The 24,053-nt window shown below is 48.8% G+C and overlaps 12 pseudogenes; 7 read left to right on the top strand and 5 right to left on the bottom strand.

Annotated features, from left to right (window-relative positions):
- Positions 1-1,760: 1,760 nt before the first annotated feature.
- LOC143990794 (5S ribosomal RNA) lies at positions 1,761-1,879 on the bottom strand (annotated as a pseudogene).
- A 108-nt stretch (positions 1,880-1,987) lies between these two features.
- On the bottom strand, positions 1,988-2,105 carry LOC143990741 (5S ribosomal RNA; annotated as a pseudogene).
- A 336-nt stretch (positions 2,106-2,441) lies between these two features.
- On the bottom strand, positions 2,442-2,560 carry LOC143990753 (5S ribosomal RNA; annotated as a pseudogene).
- A 107-nt stretch (positions 2,561-2,667) lies between these two features.
- LOC143990865 (5S ribosomal RNA) lies at positions 2,668-2,776 on the bottom strand (annotated as a pseudogene).
- Positions 2,777-3,335: 559 nt separating this feature from the next.
- On the bottom strand, positions 3,336-3,454 carry LOC143990907 (5S ribosomal RNA; annotated as a pseudogene).
- A 325-nt stretch (positions 3,455-3,779) lies between these two features.
- LOC143990778 (5S ribosomal RNA) lies at positions 3,780-3,898 on the top strand (annotated as a pseudogene).
- A 106-nt stretch (positions 3,899-4,004) lies between these two features.
- LOC143990817 (5S ribosomal RNA) lies at positions 4,005-4,123 on the top strand (annotated as a pseudogene).
- Positions 4,124-4,458: 335 nt separating this feature from the next.
- On the top strand, positions 4,459-4,577 carry LOC143990861 (5S ribosomal RNA; annotated as a pseudogene).
- Positions 4,578-4,685: 108 nt separating this feature from the next.
- On the top strand, positions 4,686-4,804 carry LOC143990782 (5S ribosomal RNA; annotated as a pseudogene).
- Positions 4,805-4,912: 108 nt separating this feature from the next.
- LOC143990858 (5S ribosomal RNA) lies at positions 4,913-5,031 on the top strand (annotated as a pseudogene).
- Positions 5,032-5,138: 107 nt separating this feature from the next.
- Positions 5,139-5,257, top strand: LOC143990792 (5S ribosomal RNA; annotated as a pseudogene).
- A 107-nt stretch (positions 5,258-5,364) lies between these two features.
- LOC143990927 (5S ribosomal RNA) lies at positions 5,365-5,482 on the top strand (annotated as a pseudogene).
- Positions 5,483-24,053: the final 18,571 nt, after the last annotated feature.

Below are 24,053 nucleotides of genomic sequence, written 5' to 3'. Positions count from 1 at the left end.
AATGATGATTTTTACATGTAGGAGAGAAATGTCAGAATTGGCCTGGGTGCTCCAGAACGCCTGATGGCGCTCCCTGCATGTTGGGCCTCTGTATGTGGCCACGCTGTGTAAAAGTCTCACACATGTGGTATCGCCGTACTCGGGAGTAATAGCAGAATGTGTTTTGGGGTGTAATTTGTGGTATGCATATGCTGTGTGTGTGAAATAACCTGATAATATGACAATTTGGTGGAAAAAAAAAAAAAAGGAAATAGGCCGTCAGTACTTCAGGTGTGATCAATTTTCAGATATTGGCACCATAGCTTGTGGACTCTATAACTTTCACAAAGACCAAATAATATCCACCAATTTGTACTTATTTTTACCAAAGATATGTAGTAGTATGAATTTTGGCCAAAATTTATGAAGAAAAAATGACTAATCTGCTAAATTTTATAACAGAAACTAAGAAAAATTAATTTTTTCGCAGAATTTTCGGTCTTTTTTTCTTTTATAGCACAAAAAATAAAAAACCCAGCAGTGATTAAATACCACCAAAAGAAAGCTCTATTTGTGTGAAAAAAGGACAAACATTTCCTATAGGTCCAGTGTTGCATGACTGAGTAATTGTCATTCAAAATGTGAGGGCACCGAAAGCTGAAAATTGGTCTGGTTATTAAGGGTGTTTAAGTGCCCAGTGGTCAAGTGGTTAATAATAGAGCTTGCAGTCAGTAGTGTTAGGAGATAGTGCGTGCTATCTGCGTGCTCTGTACCCAGTACATACCGCTATAATATAGGGCAGGCCCCTACTTTCAAACATCCAACTTACAAACATCTACTTGCAAACGCAAGGAGACAGCAGCAAGTGAGATGAAAAAAGATGGACGACAAAACAAATTATACAGGGGTGATAACCCTTCCCTATGTTTTCCAAAAAGCTTAAAAATCGTTTTTTTGACTGGAGCTACACTTTAAAAATGTACCGGTTGAAAATGACAAACAGATTCAACTTAACACAACAAACCTACACAGTCCCTGTCTTGTTTGCACCGCCTGTATACTGCTGTTCTGAGTATATAGGGCCTGGGGGCCACACGCATTTCCTTTTTTAATATGGGTACGGGGTTCCCCTTAATATGCGTACAAGACCCAAATAGGCTGGTAATGGGCAGGGAGGGCTACCCATGCCATGTTTCTCAATGATTTTCAACCATATTACAGGAACCAGATATAACATTAAAACCGCAAGCAGTTTTAAATGGTGTTATTTCCGTTTAATGTCATTTTGTGCAGGGACTGTTCTAAACACGGGAAACACGTGGCACTTCACAGGCATACTACAGACACCCCCCAGGCACCATATTTAAAGGAATATTTCACTTTTTTTTTTCACTTTAATTGTCATTAAAATCAGTGCTCCCGCCAAAACGGCAGTTTTTAAAACTTTTTTTTGCAGTGACCCATGTCCCCTGAGGCAGGAGGCAGGTCCCCAAACCCTTTTTAGGACACTATCTTGCATATTAGCCGTTAAAATTAGCACTTTCCATTTCGAACGTTCGAGTCCCATAGACTTCAATGGGGTTCTAACGTTCGTACCGAACGCGGGGGTCGTTCGCAAGTTCTGGTGCGAACCGAACCGGGGGAGGTGTTCGGTTCATCCCTAGTGGTCATAGGCGATCTTGCTGTCCACTCTTAACCCTCTTGCCAAACGCCAAGATGGTCACCTCGGCAAACAAGCAGAAAAATAAAACAGGTCATCGACGCCAACAACATATTAAAAAAAAAAACGGCACCTGGTATTCCTAGGCGGTCTCCCATCCAGGTACTAACCAGGCCCGACCCTGCTTAGCATCCACGATCAGACAAGATTGGGTGCATTCAGGGTGATGTAGCCATAGGCAATCTTGTTGGCCACTCTCAACCCTCTTGACAAACGCCAAGATGGTCACCTCAGCAAACAAGCAGAAAAATAAAACAGTTCGTTGACGCCAACAACATATTTAAAAAAAGCCTACGGCACCTGGGATTCCCAGGCGGTTGCCCTCCAGGTACTAACCAGGCCTGGCCCTGCTTAGCATCCCAGATCAGACGAGATCGGGTGCATTCAGAGTGATATGGCCATAGGTGATTTTGCTGGCCCCTCTCAACCCTCTTGACAAACGCCAAGATGGTCTCCTCGGTAAACAAGCAGAAAAATAAAACAAGTCGTCGATGCCAGCAACATATTCAAAAAAAGCAAAAGGCACCTGGTATTCCCAGGCGGTCCCTCATCCAGGTACTAACCAGGCCCGACCCTGCTCAGCATTCGAGACCAAATGAGATCGGGAGCATTCAGAGTGATGTGGTCAAAGGTGATCTTGCTGACCACTCTCAACCCTCTTGACAAACGCCAAGATGGTCACCTCGGCAAGCAAGCAGAAGAATAAAACAGGTCGTCGACGCCAACAACATATTATAAAAAAAGCCTATGGCACCTGGTTTTCCCAGGCGGTGTCCCATCCAGGTGCTAACCAGGCCCGACCCTGCTTAGCATCCGAGATCAGACGAGATCGGGCGCATTTAGGCTGATGTGGCCGTAAGCAATCTTGCTGGTCGCTCTCAACCCTCTTGACAAACGCCAAGATGGTCACCTCGGCAAACAAGCAGAAAAATAAAACAGTTCGGCGACGTCAACAACATATTAAAAAAAGCCTACGGCACCTGGTATTCCCAAGTGGTCTCCCATCCAGGTACTAACCAAGCACGACCCTGCTTAGCCCCCGAGATCAGGCGCATTCAGGGTGATGTGGCCATAGGTGATCTTGCAATCAACTCTCAACCCTCTTGACAAACGCCAAGATGGTCACCTTGGCAAACAAGCAGAAAAATAAAACAGGTCGTAGACACCAACAACATATTAAAAAAAGCTTACGGCACCTGGTTTTCCCGGGCGGTCTCCCATCCAGGTATTAACCAGGTCTGACCCTGCTTAGCATTCAAAATCATACAATATTGGGTGCATTCAGGGTGATGTGGCCATAGGGATTCTTGCTGGCCACTCGCAACCTTTTTGAAATACGCCAAGCTGGTCACCTCGGCAAACAAGCAGAAAAATCAAACAGGTCGTCGACGCCAACAACATATTAAAAAAAGCCTAAGGCACCTGGTATTCATAGGCGATCTCCCATCCAGGTACTAACGAGGCCCTACCCTGCTTGGCATCCGAGATCAGAGGACATCAGGCGCAATCAGGGTGATGTGGCCGTAGGCAATCTTGCTGACCACTCTCAACCCTCTTTACAAACGCCAAGATGGTCGCCTCGTCAAACAAGCAAAAAAATAAAACAGGTCGTCGACGCCAACAACATATAACAAAAAGCCTACAGACCCTGGTATTCCCAGGAGGTCTCCCATCCATGTACTAACCAGGCCCGACCCTGCTTAGCATCCAAGATCAGATGATATCAGGCGCAATCAGGGTGATGTGGTCGTTGGTGATCTTGTTGGCCACTCTCAACCCTCTTGACAAACGCCAAGATGGTCACCTAGGCAAACAAACAGAAAAATAAAACAGGTCGTTGACGCCAAAAACATATTAAAAAAAGCCTACAGCACCTGGTTTTCCCAGGTGATCTCCCATCCAGGTACTAACCAGGCCCGACCCTGCTTAGCATTCGATGGGAGACCGCCTGGGCATACCGGGTGCCGTAGGCTTTTTTCCAATAAGTTGTTGGCGTCAACGACCTGTTTTATTTTTCTGCTTGTTTGCCGAGATGACATCCTGGCGTGTGTCAAGAGGGTTGAGAGTGACTAGCAAGATCGCCTACGGCCACAGCAGCCTGAATGCCCCTGATCTCGTCTGATCTTGGATGCTAAGCAGGGACGGGCCTGGTTAGTACCTGGATGGAAAACCGCTTGAGAATACCAGGTGCCGTAGGCTTTTTTTAATATGTTGTTGGTGTCGACGACCTGTTTTTTTTTCTGCTGGTTTGCTGAGGTGACGATCTTGGCGTTTGTCAAGGGGGTTTAGGGTGGCCAGCAAGAAGGCCTACGGCTACATCACCCTGAATGCGCCTGATCTCATCTGATCTCGGATGCTAAGCAGGGTCAGGCCTGGTTAGTACCTGGATTGGAGACGCCCTAAGAATGCCAGGTGCCGTAACCATTTTTTTAATATGTTGTTGGCGTCAACGAACTGTTTTATTTTTCTGCTTGTTTGTCGAGGTGACCATCTTGGCGTTTGTCAAGAGGGTTGAGAGTGGCCAGCAATATGGCCTACGGTGACATCACCCTGAATTTGTCTGATCTCGTCTGATATCGGATGCTAAGCAAGGTCGGGCCTGGTTAGCACCTGGACGGGAGAACGCCTGGAAATAAAAGGTGCCATAGGCATTTTTTTAATATGCTGTTGGCGTCAACGACCCGTTTTATTTTTCTGCTTGTTTGTCGAGGTGACCCTGTTGGCATTTGTGAAGAGGGTTGAGAGTGACCAGCAAGGTTGCCTATGGTCACATCACCCTGAATGCACCCGATCTTGTCTGATCTTAAATGCTAAGCAGGGTCAGGCCTGGTTAATACCTTGATGAGAGACCGCCTGGGAATACCAGGTGCCGTAGGCTTTTTTTTAATATGTTGTTGGAGTCGACGACCTGTTTTATTTTTCAGCTTTTTTGCCGAGGTGACCATCTTGGTGTTTGTCAAGAGGGTTGAGAGTGGCCAGCAAGATTGCCTATGGCCACATCACCCTGAATGCGCCGGATCTCGTCTGATATTGGATGCTAATCAGGGTCAGGCCTGTTTAGTACCTGGATGGGAGACCGCCTGGGAAAAATAGGTGCCGTAGGCTTCTTTTTAATATGTTGTTGACGTCGGCGACCTGTTTGTTTTTTTTGCTTGTTTGCAGAGGTGACCATCTTGGCGTTTGTCAAGAGGTTTGAGAGTGGCCAGCAAGATCGCCTCTGGCCACCTCACCCTGAATGCACCCAAACTCGTCTGATCTTGGATGCTAAGCAGGGTCAGGTCTGGTTAGTGCCTGGATGGGAGACCTCCTGGGAATACCATGTGCCGTAGGCTTTTTTTAATATGTTGTTGGCGTCGATGACCTGTTTTGTTTTTCTGCTTGTTTGCAGAGATGACCATCTTGGCGTTTGTCAAGAGGGTTGAGAGTGGCCAGCAAGATGGCCTACAGCCACATCACCCAGAATTCACCCGATCTCGTCTGATCTCGGAAGCTAAGCAGGATCGGGCCTGGTTAGTACCTGGATGGGAGAACGCCTGGGAATACCAGGTGCTGTAGGCTTTTTTTTATATATTGTTGGCGTCGACGACCTGTTTTATTTTTCTGCTTGTTTGCCGAGGTGACCATCTTGGCGTTTGTCAGGAGGGTTGAGAGTGGCCAGCAAGATGGCCTACGGTGACATCACCCTGAATTCGTCTGATCTCGTCTGATCTCGGTTCTAAGCAGGGTTGCGCCTGGTTAGTACCTGGATGGGAGACTGACTGGGAATACCAGGTGCCATAGGCTTTTTTTTAATATGGTACTAACCGGCCCCGACCCTGCCTAGCATCCGAGATCAGACGAGATCAGGAACATTCTGGGTGAGGTGGCCGTAGGTGATCTTGCTGGCCACTCTCAACCCTCTTGACAAATGCCAAGATGGTCACCTCGGCAAACAAGCAGAAAAATAAAACAGGTCGTCGACGTCAACAACATATTAAAATAAAAATGCCGGGAGGGCGTGGCTTGCCTAGAGAGAGGATGGCTGCTTAAGCTTTTTGCTCCGTCTTACCTCAGCCTAAAAAAGATCGATCACAGAGGATTTTACCTGAAAAACACTGTCACATCATGGGGACCTCCTCACGCGGACCCTCTGCATCTAGATCCCGCTCACCAAGGGACCTGGGAACCCGTAATACCCAGACAATACCGGATCTCTTCAGGAACCAGGGGGCCGACATGGCGGCCTGTTCTCCCACCACTAACCACATCCCATCTCCCCATCACCAACAACTAAATATCCACGACCTGAGGACTGTCGCAGCCGATATAAAGAGCACTCTGACCACGGCCATCTCGGACCTCCGCCACGAGATACAAGCAATCATAGGGAGAGTAAACTCCATGGAGCTAATGGCGGCGCAACAACAGCATGAATTGCAGATGGCTCAAGGCAAAGTCGACACACACACCTGGCAGCTCAGAGACCTCCAGCGCCATGTCGAAGATATCGACAATAGGGGACGAAGACACAATCTGAGGATTAGAGGCCTCCCGGAGTCGATCGAGCCCGAGCAAATCCTCCCAGCGGTCACATCCATATTCAACCAGCTGCTAGTCTGACCCTCCGGTACACCTATAGCTATGGAGCGGATACATAGAGCCCTTAGGCCTAAGGGCAAAGATTCTGATCCCCCACGGGATGTCATCTGTTATGTTAACGACTATACCCTCAAAGAAGAGGTTCTTAAAAAAACTAGGAGCGATCCGAAACCTGACATTTGAAGGCCATTCGATCCAGATATATCAGGATCTTTCGGCGATCACGCTGAAATATCAAAGAGACTTGCGCCCATTACTTGACGTGCTGAGGCAGAGAGACATCCTCTATCGCTGGAAGTTTCTGTTCGCTCTGCAAGCCTCTTACTAGGGCCGCACTGCCATCTTAAAGGTGCCAGAAGATCTAGAAACCTTCTGCAAAACGCTGGACCTGCCCCTGGTTGAAGTACCTAATTGGTATGCTGATTTTCGGGTCCACATTTCACCCAACACCCGCAGCACTGCAGATCTCATGGAAACTCAACTGTCCAGATCTCGCAGACATAGGTCGCCATCCACCTTCAGACCACTTGGGGGACACCGACCCCGTCACCCACCGACGAGCCCGACTTCAGCCCCGCTACCTCGCAGAGCACGCAGGGACCGCTAGACCTGTCGCCTCATGAGAGCTCCGGGACACCCATGCGATGGTGGATTAGCCTACATGCTTCATACCCTGCCTAGTGCCGCTCTCCTTTCCTCTGCCGTGCATATGGACCATTCCCTTACTCGCCTGCCTTGAAAGACTACAGACACTTACACTAGCTTCAATTTCCCCGACTCCGGTTACCACCATGATTTCTACCTGGAGCAGTCCTGGGCCTCCAACCTGTCAGACGAGAGAGCATTCAACGCACACACTTGACTAGACACCATTACTGCTCGGATCCCATATAGTTGTAGCCTTTTACTCTCTAACTGAACACAACCACGGCCGAATGAGCGTCCAGAAGGACCCGAGACACCTATTGGTAAAGTATACATCGAACGGAGCACTTGGTATATTTTAGTGACTGATCCGATCTTGTGCCCTGCTGCGACATTTATATTGGCGCTTACCTCTATGCCTTATATGAACTATTTTTCATATTGCAGACCTCATATCATCATAGAGGAGCTAGTAATTCTATATACTTTACTAAACATCATACTACCCTGAAAGCAGGGGCCCGTTCACTACCTTACAATATTGCAGGCATTGGGTGGTCAATTTATCAAGTGATACCCCCCTTACTAGCCTTATCCCTGATCCAGGATATACAGGAGCCATGATTTATATGATTTTTAGGCCTACGCAAACCTACCCCCCAGTACCCACCTCTTACAAACCTATAACATCTATCAGGTGTAGGGCAGGGGTATACAAGCCGTCCATAGTTGTTAGGATTATGTAGCTCCCACTTCCCCTAGTCAAACAGCCGCCACTATATATATTGGATCACCCATCTAAGCCCCGGTTAGGGTTAATTCATTTCATTACTTGTTTGCCAATCGCTATATGGATGCTGCACATTATAGAATACAGATCCCCAACTTACTTTGGGGAACCGCAATATGATATAATAACGATATTGTAATATAGTGGTTAATCTCAAACACTAACCAGACATGATCAGAGTACTATGTCTCTCCATCATGCTAAAGTTAATCCCTGCTAGACCATACTAGAAGTAGGACACCACTCGAATGGGCTCCATAGGCACTGCAGAGGATCCCCTTGTCCCTAAGGTTCACAGGTTACGTTTACTGAAGCTAGATATTACTGTTATCTGGGGACTGCTTACCTATGGCTTTCTTGCAGAACCAGGCTCGTCCACCTGACAGGCTTCTATATACATCTGCCCAGAGATCAAGCTCTTCTACGAGATAATACCGCCCAACTGAATTCTGGACGGCTGTTTTTTCTTTTTTGGTTATGGTTATGGTTCTAAAAGTTACTATGATGCATCTGTTATTTGTTTTTGTTTTTTTTGCAAATATAATTTTATTAGTATTTTCAATATCAAGAACACACATATGGGGAAAGCCCCAAAACAAACAATGATAAATGAAACAAAGGAAACGAAAGAGGTCGCAGCCTCACAAACATGCTGTACATGTACTGGCATCGCAACGTATGATTTATCAGCAAAGCATGCCCTATCTGCCGGCCTTGGAGGCAAAACCCACTTGGCCAGAACCGGTAAAGATGCCCCTGCCTCTCCATATGAATCAGTCATGCCGAAGCCTAACCTAGCGCCTCGGCATAAGGTCATCGTGAGCAGGTTTGGGGCCACGGCCAAGAGAAAGAGTGAAGACTGAGATGAAAGTAAGAGAGTAACAGAAAAGAGAGAGAGATGGGGGAGAGGGGTGGGGGGGGGAAAGGGAGAGGCAAGGGAAGGAGGTGGTGGGTATGGAGGGAGGAGGGAAGGGAGGGGTGGGATCGGCATTTCCAACGCGGTCTGCCAGATACCAGTAGTAAGTCAATTAGTTGCCAAACAGGGCTTTGCCCTCAACTGAGTATACGAACGCATTCCAGAGAGACCAAGTCTTTCGATATGTCTCCTGTCGATCTTGGGCTGTAAGCACCAGATCCTCCATTTTGTTTATATCTTCCACCTTCTGCACCCACATTGCCGCGGAAGGCGGTGTCTGTTGTTTCCAAAGCAAGGGGATGCAGGACTTGGCCGCATTCGTTAGGTGACGTAGTATCGATCGTGTGTATTTTCTAGGGGGTATGTCTGAAACATGCAGTAAAAAGAAGGCTGGGTCATTAGGGATTTGCCATTCGGTAAATTTTTGAGAGATGGTCCGGACCGCGGCCCAAAACCCTGAAAGCCTAGGGAAGGATCAGAAAATGTGAAGAATTGTGCCCCTTCCCTCGCGACAGCGCCAGCAGCACTCAGATACGTCAGGGTAGATAAGGTGCAGGCGACTAGGCGTCAAGTACCACCTGACAAGAATTTTATAGTTCGTCTCTTGTATTTTGGTGCATATCGAGGACCTCAGAACGAACCACGTATGTTATTAATTTGTGTTTGTGTAAAGGTGCGGCCCAGATCCACTTCCCATTTAGTGAGACCTGCGATGCGTGGTGGTTGTGCAGGCGTATTGAGTAGGACGTACATTTTAGAAAGGGTTCGGGAAATCGGTTCAGTGTCAGAACAGTATTCCTCGAATGCGGTAATTGGTCTGGCATAGTCTAAGGGGTTCGGGAGAGAATGAAGAAAGTGGTGTAGGCGAGTGGCGTTCCAAAAATCCAGACGATACGGACCAAAAGGGTCCATAAGATCCGGGATGGAAGTCCAGTTACCCCGTAGTACGAACTGAGAGGCCGTAGAGAGATTGGAGTTCCGTAGCGGCTGAAATTGTGTATTCGACAAACCTGGTGTAAATCTGGGGTTACCTAGGATCGGTGTCAACGGTGACGCTGTGATCGTCAGGGACTGTTGCAGTGCTGCTTTTGCGCCTTGGGAGATCGTGTTACCTATGATGGGGTGGGATTTCACCGCTCGCGGTAGTGCCTCTCTGCACCAGAGAGCGTCCTCAATGGAATAGAGCATTGTTGTTGCTCAATTTGTGCCCATAACTTAGCATCGAGGTTGCGACCCCAGTCTAACATCCTACCTAGGTGTACAGCAGAGTAATACTGCTTAACGTCTGGGAGCGCCAACCCCCCATAAGGTTTCGGTAGGGAGAGTTGGGATCGGGGTATCCGAGGCTGTCTCTGGGCCCAGCCAAAACGGGTAAACAACGCCTGTACTTGTTTAAAATACGCGGGCGGAATTTTGATCGGCAGCGCCTGAAAAAGGTATAGAAATTTGGGCAAGATGCACATTTTCAGCAAATTGCACCTACCGAACCATGAGTGGATCCCTTTTTGCCATGAGTCCAAGAGCAGCCTCACCCTTGCGAGTAGAGGGGGAAAATTTTGTTCGTAGAGGTCCGATAGGTCCGATGGGATGTTAGTCCCGAGATAGGTCAGGGTGGTGGATGTCCATTTAAATTGGAAATTAGATTGCAGAGCAGGCAGTAATCGTGGCGATATCAAGAGTCCCATCGCTTCTGATTTGGTGAAGTTTATTTTCATGTTGGAAAACCTCCCATACCTCTCAAATTCCCGAAGCAAATTTGGTAATGATATCCCTGGGTTGGTCAGCGTAAAAAGCATGTCATCAGCATAAGCCGAAATCTTATGCTGTGACTGTCCGACTCGCACCCCTTGTATGTCGGGGTTTAGTCTGATCGTGGCTAAAAAGGGTTCCAGGGATAATGCAAACAAAAGAGGGGATAAGGGGCAGCCCTGCTGTGTCCCATTGGTTATCAGAAAGGGGGTCGAGAGAGTCCCATTAATTTTAACTTGGGCCGTGGGGTTAGAATAAACCCCAGCTATCCTGTTGAGCATTTGTTCCCCCAACCCCACATGTCGGAGTACTGCGAACATAAACGACCAATTCACACGGTCAAAAGCCTTCTCGGCGTCCGTGTTCAGCAGGACACATGGGGTCCCTGTGGTTTTCGCCACATGGAGCAGATTTAAAAAACTTTCGTGGTACTATCACGGGCTTCTCTAGAGGGGATGAAACCAACCTGATCTAGGTGTATTAAGTGTTGGAGGTGGGCAGCTATCCTAGTGGCTAGGATCTTAGTATAAATTTTCAAATCTATGTTCAGGAGAGATATCGGCCTGTAACTACTACAGGACATAGGGTCTTTCCCTTCTTTGGGTATCACCGAGATATGGGCACTCAGGGAGTCTCTAGTAAATCGCCCGCCCGAGCCTATTGCATTAAATAACATGAGCATGGGCGGACCTAGTAGATCTAATAACTTTTTATAGTATTGCAGGGTATAGCCGTCTGGGCCCGGGGCTTTCCCCAGCTTCATGGATCCTATAGCTCTATGGATCTCCATCAAAGTTATTGGGGATTCTAGTTCTTCTTTGGCTTCTGGTGAAATGGAGGGCATTTGGGACGCCACAATATAATCGGCCATGGCTGTCTGTGTTGGGGGGTCAGTCCGGAGGTTATAGAGATCGGAATAAAAATCACGAAATTCCTGAGTAACACCCTGAGGCATAGTAACTTTCTGTCCCCCTGGCGCAACAATGAGGGGGATATACGTCAGAAGTTTACGTTCTCTTATTAGCCGCGCCAGCAGTTTCCCGCATTTGTCACCCGCCTCGTAGGTCATCTTACTACAGGACTGCATGGCCGCTTTAGCTCTATAATGAAGAATGTCCGTGATTTGTTTCCGTACAAATTGTAGATCGGTATCAGAGGACTGTGTAGGTGCATGTTTGTGTCTGGCCTCCGCAGTGTGTAGCTTCTCCAATAATTGGTCAAGAAGTTTAGTGCGTTCTCGTTTAATCCGTGCCCCGTGTTTAATTAGGACGCCTCTGGTCACTGCTTTGAGCCTCCCAAAGCACACCCGGATCACATTCTGGGAGATCATTTTCCCGGAAATAATGACGCAATGTCGTGGTCACGTCTTCCAGCACTTCTGGGATCTGTAGTAAGCTTTCATTGAGGCGCCAAAATCTGGTCGCCAGGGGCGGGACGCCAGTTTATAAGTCAGAAATATCGGTGCGTGGTCCGACCAAGTCCTGTTTCCGATAGAGGAGTGCTCTACTGCATGTAGTTGGGAGTGAGGGATCATGAAATAGTCAATGAGGGTGTAAACCTTATGTACAGGGGAGTAAAATGTATAGTCCCGTTCTCCAGAGTGCTGGAGTCTCCAGACATCAATCAGTTGGGAGTTGTGGAGCGCTTTCGCAACCCGTTTAAGCTGACTCACCGGCATGGAGGTACGACCAGCCGAGGTGTCTACAGATGGCAATAAGGGGACATTAAAGTCCCCACCCAATAGTAGCTGTCCTGCTCTGAAGCCCTGCAATTTCTCCATAATTCCCTCCACAAAAGTGGCCTGGAGTTCATTAGGTGCATATATAGTCGCCAGGGTCACTTGGACTGTGCCAATGAGTCCCTTCAGGAAAATATAACGGCCAGACGCGTCTATCAGGGAGTCCTGGCATCTCCATGGAAGTTTGTGGGAGAGAAGTATGGAGACCCCCTTTGACTTGGCCATTGGATTGACAGAGTGATATGAGAACGGGTAGTGTCTATTGCGTAGGTATGGTAACGCATTGGGTTTAAAATGTGTTTCCTGTATAAAGGCAATATCCGTGTGTAACCTTTTCAGGTCCGCTAGTAGGATGCGCCGTTTTTCCGGTGTATTAAGGCCCTTCGTGTTAAGCGATAAAAGGTGAAGGTGAGGTGAGGCCATGGCCAGGCAAGGGAAACGGGGGGACGCAGGAGGGATGGAGGTTGGCAGGAAGGGGAGGGAAGGTGGGTGAAGGAAGGACAGAGGGAAGGTGGGGGAGGTGGGAGAACAGGAAAAGAGGAAGAAAAAAGACAAAAACAAAGAGAGAATGTAAAAAAGTAAAACGGTTGTTCGAAACCGGGCCTATTGCCCTACGTCTCCAGAGAAAAACAATTTAGTTATGTGCATATAGTGCTTCGAGGGCAAAACGCACCCTCTAGCAAAACATGCTAGCCTATTGGGGGGAGCGAACCGGACAGGGAATGAGATAACCAGCTCCCTATACCCATCTTCCACCTCTTAGTGTTACTGCTGCAAGGTGCACAACTCCGGGTAAAATTCACACATTTAGAGGAATAAGCAAATAATAACAAAATAGCAAACAATCCACATATAACAACCAAATAGATAATAAAAACATAAAAAAGGTAAAGAAACACGAGGGCCATTAAGGTACAACGAACCCAGACGATACACGGTCAAGTCCGTACAAATTTGCAGCCAGGTACCAAAACCGCGCATCGCCTGCAGGGTTTCGACAAATGAGTACACTCCCAACCCCCCCCGCCCCCCGCATACATCATAAAGAAACATGGAGGCCCTCAACGTGTAGCAGACCTGGACGATACACGGCCCCATCCGCACAAATCCGCACACAGGTATGGACGCCGCGTACTGTCTGCTCCGCCCCAAGAGAGGAACACATTCCCAACCCCCCCGTCAACCGCAATCAACCTCCCCCCCCACCCAGTCCCCGTCCTACAAGCATCAGACAAGTGTGTACTATGTCCCACTAGGCACCTCAGTTGAGGTGTCCCCCACGTCAGTTCCAGAGGGGGATCCGCCAGCCCCGCACCCACTCCCCAGAAGGTCCAGAACCCCCACCCACACAAATCCGGGTCCTCCTCGGAACGGCAGATCTAGATGGTCTCCAAGCGGCCATGTGCAGTATTCGTCCACTTGGGTTCCTCAGCCAGGTGGTTAGGCATCCCCATTGCAGACATTATTGAGCAGGTGTAAGTAGGCAGTAGGGGGTAGAGCAATCGGGCAAAAAAAAGAAAAAAAAGGGGGGGGGGGGTGAGCAAGAACAGCTCAGGTATAACGGAATGCTGTGGGGGGCGGGGGGAGGCACTCCGGAGCCGAGTTAACAGAGAAGTCCGGGGCACCCGAGGGGCCCAGAGACCCAGGGCTGAAGGCAGGAAGGTCCATGCGGTACCGACATCCGCACCAGTACACCAGGACGGGCGGTGGGCAAAAACAGTTTTAGCAGCGTAAAGGCAGCTACACAGCAGACCGGGCAGAAGTGGTGGACTGGTGCTGCAGCGGGCAACCCAGTTCAGCGGGGGGGAGCCAGATCAGCCACTACGGTCGCGACCGTTCAGCAGGGGGGAACCGTCCTGACGTGGTCGGATAGGTAGAGGGAAACGGTCTGCCCAGGATGCCAACAGTATCAGCTGCAGCAGGGGGGGAGGGAGGGAAACCCATAGTCAAAAGTTACCTCACAGTTCCCTGGAGATCTCCGGTGAGGACGCTCTGGGTCTGCAACGATTCCTCTGCTGTCTGGGTGGCAGGTCTCCACGGCGGCCAGGTCCTGTGTCTGTACCCTGAGCACGGGGCAGAGGTGCCAACCAATTCGGGAGCGCGATAGGCTCCGCCGCCAGGAAAACAAACAGGTCCGGTAGAGAGCCAGGATGGCGGAGAGTGAAAAAACGTTGATCTTTCCGGAACGTAACCGATAAGGGGTAGCCCCATCTGTACGTTGCACCTCTGCATCGGGCCAATTCCAGTAGAGGTTTTAACAGGGCTCGCCTCTGCAGTGTAGCATGGGAGATGTCTGGTAGGATCTTCAGTTCCACCCCATCAAACTCTATGGCAGGGGCTTCCCAGGATTTCCACAGGACCTCCTCCTTATGTAAATAATGGTGTAGTCGGCAGACTACATCGCGTGGTCTGGCAGGATCCGCCGATCGTGGGCCTAGGGCTCTATGGACCCTATCGAATTCCAGGCGAGGTGGCAGGTCTACACCAGGTATGTTGCGGAATATCGCCGCCACTGTGTCCGCCAGGTCCTCCGGTCCCGTCGTCGTCCCAACCTCAGCTACTGCACCATCAATGCCTCCGCCTGGGCATTCCGAACCTCCTCTAACGCCGCTACTCGCCCTTCCAGGGCCGTCAAGGACGTTTCGCCGCCCGTCACTCTGGTGGCGAGGGCCTTTACCTCCTCCCGCACGAGGGCTATCTCCTTGCGGTGGGCAGCTTCCACCGCACCGATGAGGGTGGTAATGTCCGATTTGGTAGGAAGAGAGTGCAGCAGCGAACGGAGTTCTGCATCCATCTGGAGCGTCTGTACAGCTGCTCTCGGAGTGTCAGTGTCCTCCCGGTGAAGATCCAAGGGGGTGCCCAGAAAGGGATCCGATGTGGAGGCCTCCGGGCCGAGGTCCGGGGAGGCGCAGGTAGCGCGGTCACTGCTTCCGCAGTCACGCGATGCCGCCATTACAGGCCCCGGGGAGCGGAGTTGTTAAAGGTGGAAAAGTCTCTCAATATCACCCGGTTGCGGCGTTGGAAGAGATGGCTTGACATGTGTGCTCTTCCTCTGCGTGGCCCGCTTTGTCGAGGAGGGCATAGTGTGGTAACCCAGTAAATATCTTCAGATAAGGTGGGAGACAGCCGGGAGCTCAATCAATGCACGTCTCTATTCCTCCATGTCCAGGCCACGCCCCCCTGTTATTTGTTTTTTGATTCACATGTTTCAACCGACTGACTTAAGGTGACATTGGCCCTTTCTCGGTACGCGCAAACGAACATCCCTCCACATCATTCACTCTAACATGCAGACACACAAACTATTTAAGGAAAAGCTCATCTGTTTCCACATGCTCTGGGATAAACATCCCACTCCCTCACAAGCCTTAGAACACTCTTTATTTCCCATCCCATACAGTTTCCTGATTCTAAGGCTATTAGAGCCACATCCTCGCCTATATACGGAAACATTTTGTTTGGGCTGAGGGTGGGACGGACAGAATCCACATATTTGGTAGTTAACGAATATCTATCTTCTCAATAGACCGGTCACCTCCCACACAGCGGTCGTAACCACACTTTCATTAACACGATTACATAGTATACCACTGACTTTCATCTGTATAACCCACGCAGTATCTCCCTCCCTCCTATCAAGGGGTGAGAGACACCACCGATACACGAGACACTCCCCTTAACCCACCTCGTTCCCCCATCCCCATACCTGCGATTTTTTACTAGAACCCCCTCCAATAGGCTCTTGAGAGCCTTTTAGCGTTACCTCCAAAACCACAATTCTGCTCCTGAGTCAGACTCCCCTATTTGACACCTATCCTACCTAAGTAAATCTAGCTACTTGTATCAGCCATGCCACTCAAGCGTAATAGTGCCACCAAGCTGGCCACCAGTCTAACTGCAAAAATTATATCACTGAATGTCAAAGGCTTGAATACCCCGGAAAAACGCTCCCAAACCCTCCTTGAGATGCAGAAACACAAAGCCAATATCGTATTCCTTCAAGAAACTCACTTCCGCTCTAATGCCATTCCTAAACTTTTTAGTCGCCATTTCCCTATAGTATACCATGCTACGAACCCATTAGCCAAAACAAAAGGTGTGGCCATTCTGATACACAAAAATTGTCCATTCCAGTACACCGACATGCAATCCGATAAAGAAAGCAGGTTCCTCTTTCTAAAAGGCTCCTACGCAGGCCGAACCATTACCCTTGCAAACATACAGGGCCGGATTAACATAGGGGCTTGTGGAGCTGCAGCTCCAGGCCCCTCCCTCGATATAGGCCCATGCCAGTGGCTTATCAATATCGGTGTGCCTTCTTGAAAGAAGAGGAGCCCTCTGTGCACTGCACACATAGAGGAGACAAGTGTTAGTCACTGCAGCCAAGGCTTGTCTCTGCAGATGTCTGACTCCTGTCACAAGATCTTTTATACTTAGTGATGTCCAGTTCATGAACGAATCGTTCTTTTGAATCGATTCTTTTCAGTGAACTGGATGAATCGATTCATCTGAGTGAACTGATTCGTTTGAAACAGTTCACTATGCACTCAGTACACAGTAGAGCAGGCCTGGTAATATGATCCTAGAGTGAGAGACCTCGGCCCCTCCCTGCAACCAATCAGCTGACTCACAGCACAGTGACACTCAGGAACTGGATACAAACTTAAAACAAGAGTCAGGAGTACACAGTACACCGAGTTAAATAATCATACAAGTTACCGAGTTAAAGAATCATACAAGTTACCAAGTTAAAGAATCATACAAGTTACCGAGTTAAAGAATCATATCAGTTTTTAGAACCCAGTACACTGAAAGAACCACAAGTCACCACCAGTAAAACAATACCCTAAACCAATGAGGTAGCAGCAGTGATAAGGTGGTACAGACAGCCTAAGGCCCTTTCACACTCGTGCGACTTGTCCTGCGACTTGAGACTGCAAAGTCACATGACAAGTCATAACCCGTGATTTCCTACGAGTTTAGTTCATATCTGTGCGACTTAAAAGTAGTTTTTGTACTACTTTTGTCCGACTTTGATGCGACTTGTGGCAGAGACCTCAAGATTACACAGACATTGCTTCAAGTCATGGCAAAAATCATGGCAAAAGCACTTGACTTTCAAGTCGCACAAGTGTAAAAATAGCCTTAACGATTGAATTTTACTACCAGAGGTACTTCGCCCATGATAGTGGTAGTAAAATCTGATCATCATTACTGCGCATGCGCTGTAAAGGCTACGGGCAAATCTGATGGCTATCAATGTTAACTGTGAAGTTGTCCCATCAGAATGCAGTTCACATGCACAAAAACCCACTTTTCATTTAGGCTCCATTTCCACTTGTGCAACTTGTCCTGCGACTTTGTACGCTATGAATTCCAATGAATATTATTCATATCTGTGCAACTTCAAAGTAGTCCCTGCACTACTTTGGTCCCACTTTGATGCAACTTGAGATCCATAGACCTCCGGAATACACAGGCATTGCTTTAAAGTCGCATCAAAATTGCGGCAGAATTGTGCAACTTTCAGGCTGCGTTAGCCTAAAAAGCCTGAAAGTTGCACGATTCTGCCGCGACTTGAAGCAATTCCTGTGTATTCTGGAGGTTTAGGGACCTCGAGTCACATTAAAATGGGACCAAAGTAGTGCAGGGACTATTTTGAAGTCGCTGTGACTTGAAGTCGCACAGATATGAATGGTACTCATTGGAAATCGGGTACTTCTTGTCATGCAACTTTGCATTCCAAAGTCACAGGACAAGTTGCACAAGTGGAAACAGAGCCTAAATGAAAAGTGGGGTTTGTGTGCATGTGAACTGCATTCTGGGGCAACTTCACAGTTAACATTGCTATCCATCAAATTTGCGGAAACCTAGGTTCAGGGCCAGTTCACACTGCTGCATCGTGCAAAATCGCATGCAATTTGCACTGCAGTGCAAATCACAGGCAATGTCCGTGCAATGCGATTTCAGCCATACAGATAGTATGGCTGAAATCGTATCGCATTTGGACTAAACTCGCACAGGACCCTTTTTTTGGTCCACACCAGAATCGTATAGCATTGGCACCCATGCAATCCAATTGATGTCCAAACTGACACTTTTGCAGTGCGACATGTGAGCTGAAATGGGGGTGTCATTAACATTGTATGACATTCCCCAGCAGTTTGCATATGTCATTGTAAACTGTCGTGCGAGTCGGGTGCGATGCAGGAACCCGTAGTGGAATCGCAGGGTTTCCGCATTGCACAAGTGTGAACCCAGCCTAACACAACTGTTTGTGTATCACCAAAATTCATGACACTGAGCTAATGTGACAACAATAGGCTTGTGCTCTGCACCAATCAACTAAATCAAAGTAAACGTCCCCAGGACCTGCCAACCTTCTGTGTGAATCACTCTTCTGATTTTAATCATTTAGGATGCTTTCACACTGGGGCGGTATTCAGGCGTTACAGCGCTAAAAATAGCGCCTGTGTAACGCCTGAAAAAAAACGGCCCCTTTAACTCCAGTGTGAAAGCCGGAGGGCTTTCACACTGGAGCGATGCGCTGGCAGGACGGTGAAAAAAGTCCTGCTAGCCGCATCTTTGCAGCGGTATTCACCGCTCCTATAGCGCTCGTACCCATTGAAATCAATGGGACACCGCGGCAATACCGCCGGCAAAGCGCCGCTGCAGCGGCGCTTTGCGGCGCTTTGCGGGCGGATTTAACCCCTTTTCGGCCGCTAGCGGGGGTTAAAACCACCCCGCTAGCGCCCGCACACCGCCGCTAAAACGACGGTAAAGCGCCGCTAAAAATAGCGGCGCTTTACCGCCGACGCTGCTCCCGCCCCAGTGTGAAAGCAGCCTTAATGTGGTTGAATCAGAGCTTCGGTTCACTTGCTTGTCAGTAGACTCAGCAAGTGAACCGAAGAATCGATTCATTGAATCGGTTCATTTCAGTGAGCAGTTCGAAATGAACCGATTCACTTTAAAGATCCGGACTTCCCATCACTAGTTACACTCACACAGATCCTCTGTGTTTGGGAGCTGTCTGGGGGAGGGGCGCTAATGTTGGCCTAACCAGCAGGAGCCCGGGAGGAAGGACATCTCCCATGCTGTTGACATAAGGTTAGTAAATTTGTTAGGGAGGTGTTGTGTAATTATTGTGCTAGGGCAGTGATGGCGAACGCGTGGCACGCGTGCCGCTGCCGGCACGCCGAGCTGTCTCTGAGGGCACGCAGTGACAATTATCATAACACCTTTAAATCGTCCGCTCCCGCGAACTACATGTCCCACAGTCCTCTGGGATAGCTGTGATGCGTCCGAGTGGGCATGGCGCATGCTCCGAGCGCTGAAGCCACGCCCCCATTCTAAAACATCTGACGCACCTGTTGACGTGCCTGGTGCCTGCGTGGGAAATCGCCTGACGCACGGAGGACACCAGCGGAGCGAGCGGAGACTCACCCTACCCCACACTGACTTCAACAACAAAAAAGTGAGTTTTATAACCAATTGCCGACTGGGCCATAGCCAAAAGATGGCTACAGCACGGTCGGCTTATTCTGGGAGGGCGTCCATGGACGCCCTCCCATAATCTTGCTCCCGCGTGCCCTACAGTGTGAGGGGGGAGGGGAAGAGGGAGAGAGATGCAATTCTATGCCCATACTATTCAATATTCTTTCAATACTCTGCAATACTCCACAGTACCCTGCCCATAATATGCAATACTCTGCAGTACCCTGCCCATACTCTGCAATACTCTGCAGTACCTTGCCCATACTCTGCAATACCCTGCCCATACTATGCAATACTCTGCAGTACCCTGACAATACTATGCAATACTCTGCAGTACCCTGACAATACTATGCAATACTCTGCAGTACCCTGCCCATACTATGAAATACTCTGCAGTACCCTGTTCATACTATGCAATACTCTGCAGTACCCTGTCCATACTATGCAATACTCTGCAGTACCCTGGCCATACTCTGCAGTACCCTGGCCATACTCTCAAGTACCCTGCTCATACTATGCAATACTCTGCAGTACCCTGCCCATACTATGCAATACTCTGCAGTACCCTGCCCGTACTATGCAATACTCTGCAGTACCCTGTCCGTACTATGCAATACTCTGCAGTACCCTGACAATACTATGCAATACTCTGCAGTACCCTGTCCATACTCTGCAATACTCTGCAGTACCCTGCCCATAATATGCAATACTCTGCAGTACCCTGCCCATACTCTGCAATACTCTGCAGTACCTTGCCCATACTCTGCAATACCCTGCCCATACTATGCAATACTCTGCAGTACCCTGACAATACTCTGCAGTACCCTGACAATACTATGCAATACTCTGCAGTACCCTGCCCATATTATGCAATACTCTGCAGTACCCTGTCCATACTATGCAATACTCTGCAGTACCCTGTCCATACTATGCAATACTCTGCAGTACCCTGGCCATACTCTCAAGTACCCTGCCCATACTATGCAATACTCTGCAGTACCCTGCCCATACAATGCAATATTCTGCAGTACCCTGCCCATACTATGCAATACTCTGCAGTACCCTGCCCGTACTATGCAATAGTCTGCAGTACCCTGTCCGTACTATGCAATACTCTGCAGTACCCTGACAATACTATGCAATACTCTGCAGTACCCTGCCCATACTCTGCAATACTCTGCAGTACCTTGCCCATACTCTGCAATACCCTGCCCATACTATGCAATACTCTGCAGTACCCTGTCCATACTATGCAATACTGTGCAGTACCCTGGCCATACTCTGCAGTACCCTGGCCATACTCTCAAGTACCCTGCTCATACTATGCAATACTCTGCAGTACCCTGCCCATACTATGCAATATTCTGCAGTACCCTGCCCGTACTATGCAATACTCTGCAGTACCCTGCCTGTACTATGCAATACTCTGCAGTACCCTATCCATACTATGCAATACTCTGCAGTACCCTGCCCATACTCTGCAGTACCCAGCCCATAATGTGCAATACTCTGCAGTACCCTGCCCATACTCTGCAATACTCTGCAATACCCTGCCCATACTATGCAATACTCTGCAGTACCCTGACAATACTATGCAATACTCTGCAGTACCCTGCCAATACTATGCAATACTTTGCAGTACCCTGGCCATACTCTGCAACTCTGCTACTCTATAATTTTTTTTTTCATTCCAGCCCTTTGTATCTACAGCAGCTTTCAGACCCAGCAGAGCGGTGTCAGCGGTTTCATAGGACATTGGCCGATGCGTATCTGTCTACAAAACTGTGAGTTGCTCTTCTACAATTCTGTGTTTTATTATGTACCTTTTTTGTGAAATGGTGCAATAATATTTTTGGTATAGGTAGGTAGGGATAGATTTGTATTAGGTGCTTCATCCGTCTTTATTTTATAAATTTTGTGTTTTTTGTAGACTTCAACACCCAAAAATGAGTACATCAAAGAAAGCAAAATTAAAAACAGATAGTGGAAGATCATTCCAAGAGGCCTGGGCACAGTCATTTGGAGTGATAGAACACAATGGGAAAGCGTTATGTGTTCTGTGTAGTGAAAGTGTTGTATCTCGCACATCAAGTGTCAGACGTCATTTTGATACCAACCATAAAAGTGTTGCGGAACTTGGTGAAGCTGAACGAAAAGAGTTTCTTGATGGGAAATTAAGGAAATACCAATGCCAGTATCGTAGTTTTTGCAACTATCTTTCTAAAACAAATTATCTGGCAACTGCCAGCTTTGAAATTTCACTGTGCATAGCAAAACATGGGAAGCCCCTCTCTGATGGCGATTTTATCAAAACGGCCATGTTGGCTGTGACCAATTCCCTTTTTCATGATTTCCCAAACAAGGACAAAATTAAACAAAGAATCTCTGAAATGCCACTTAGCAGAAATACTGTTAAAGATAGAGTCCTGCGTATGGCAACTGATGTTAGTCAGCAGCTCACCACTGACTTACAAAAGGCAGCCTGTTACTCCATGTGCTTGGATGAAAGCACAGATATAAATAATCATGCAAGGCTAGCAGTAATTTTGCGTTATGCTGTTGGTGACACCATGAGAGAAGAGCTCATGAAACTGGTGTCTTTGCCTGGAAGAACACAAGGGATAGATATCTACAATGCTGTAATGGAGGCTTTTTTGTCACAAGACATAAGGCCAGAAAAAGTGGTTTCAGTTACTAGTGACGGGGCACCTTCCATGGTGGGGGTAACATCTGGGTTCATACAGTTTTTTGTTAAAGAAGCAAAGCATCCAGTCATTCAGTTTCATTGTATTATACATCAAGAAGCTCTTTGTGCCAAGGAAAGCAGCAAAAAATTAGACGATATTCTCAAGGATGTCACAAACAGAGGCGGCTCTCTAATTAGGCAAATTAGGCAGTCGCCTAAGGCCTCGCGCTCACAGGGGCCTCGTGACCGTCCAATTTGCCTGACAATGGGAGAGGAGGAGAGCCCAGCATCGGAAAGGATGCCTACGGATGGGCGGAACCAATCTAGAGCAACGGGACTGCACTGTCTGCTATACCAACACCTCCCCTGCCGCATTCTCATCTCTTTTATGGGCTTGGGCAGCGCTGTACGGGGTGAGTACATTCCTGTAAGAAAAAGACCGGCACCGTGATCACAGGGAGGTGAGCAGTGTCCGCTCAGCCTGTCCTGTACAGGTCCTCTATGATTGCCTGATGAGGATGCTGGAATCAGCTCACACACTGCCCGCTCTCTCCTCTGCACATCCTTCAGATAGGTGTGTGGAGTGCTGACAGGTGGGTGCTGCATGCGGTGTGCTAGGCGGATGCCAAACATCTCACTGCTCGTCGTGCTCGGACCGGATGTCTAATTGTGCTGGCAGACTGGTGGGGTTGCCTGCTTTTGTGAAGCCCCCGCCCCCCACGGTGGTGTTTGTGGATTGTCACCAGGCCAATACAGAGGCTGCTCAGAGTGTGGCCTGATGAGTTCGGGGATTTGGGGTGAGTCCGATGACATGGACGATCAGTTTTTCAACGCTCTGTTCATCACCTAGCAAACCACTCCTCTTCCATGTGACCCCCTCTCCATCCCCATCCCTCTCTCTTCCCCCTTCATCCCCATCCCTCTCTCTCCTCCCCTCTTCATCCCCATCCCTCTCTCTTCCCCCTTCATCCCCATCCCTCTCTTTCCTCCCCTCTTCATCCCCATCCCTCTCTCTTCCCCTTCATCCCCATCCCTCTCTCTCCTCCCCTCTTCATCCCCATCCCTCTCTCTTGCCCCTTCATCCACATCCTTCTCTCTTCTCCCCTCTTCATCCCCATCCCTCTATCTCCCCCTCTTCAACCCCATCCTTCTCTCCCCCCTCTTCAACCCCATCCCCCTCTCTCCTCCCCTCTTCATCCCTATCCTTCTCTCTCCTACCCTCTTCATCCCCATCCCTCTCTCCCCCCTCTTCATCCCCATCCTCTCTCTCCTCCCCTCTTCATTCCCTATCCCTCTCTCTCCTCCCCTCTTCATCCCCATCACTCTATCCTCCCTTCATCCACATCCTTCTCTCCTCCCCACTTAATCCACATTCCTCTCTCCCCTCTCCTCTTTATCCCTATCCCTCTATCTCCTCCCTCTTCATCCCCATCCCTCTCTCCCCCCTTCATCCACATCCTTCTCTCTCCTCCCCCCTTCATCCCCCATCCCTCTCTCTCCCCCCTCTTCATCCCCATCCCTCTCTCTCCACCCTCTTCACCCCCATCCTTCTCTCTCCTCCCCTCTTCACCCCCATCTTTCTCTCTCCTCCCCTCTTTACCCCATCCCTCTCTCTTCCCTCTTCATCCCCATCCCTCTCTCTCCTCCCCTCTTCATCCCCATCCCTCTCTCTCCTCCCCTCTTCATCCCCATCCCTCTCCCCCCCTTCATCCACATCCTTCTTTATCCTCCCATCTTCATCCCCATCCCTCTCTCTCC

Source organism: Lithobates pipiens, unplaced genomic scaffold, assembly GCF_037356315.1.
Source record: "Lithobates pipiens isolate NorthernLeopardFrog02 unplaced genomic scaffold, aLitPip1_a1.2 Scaffold_18, whole genome shotgun sequence".
NCBI lineage: Eukaryota > Metazoa > Chordata > Amphibia > Anura > Ranidae > Lithobates > Lithobates pipiens.
The sequence above is the reverse complement of the archived record's forward strand: the minus strand, read 5'-3'. Positions and strand labels throughout refer to the sequence as shown.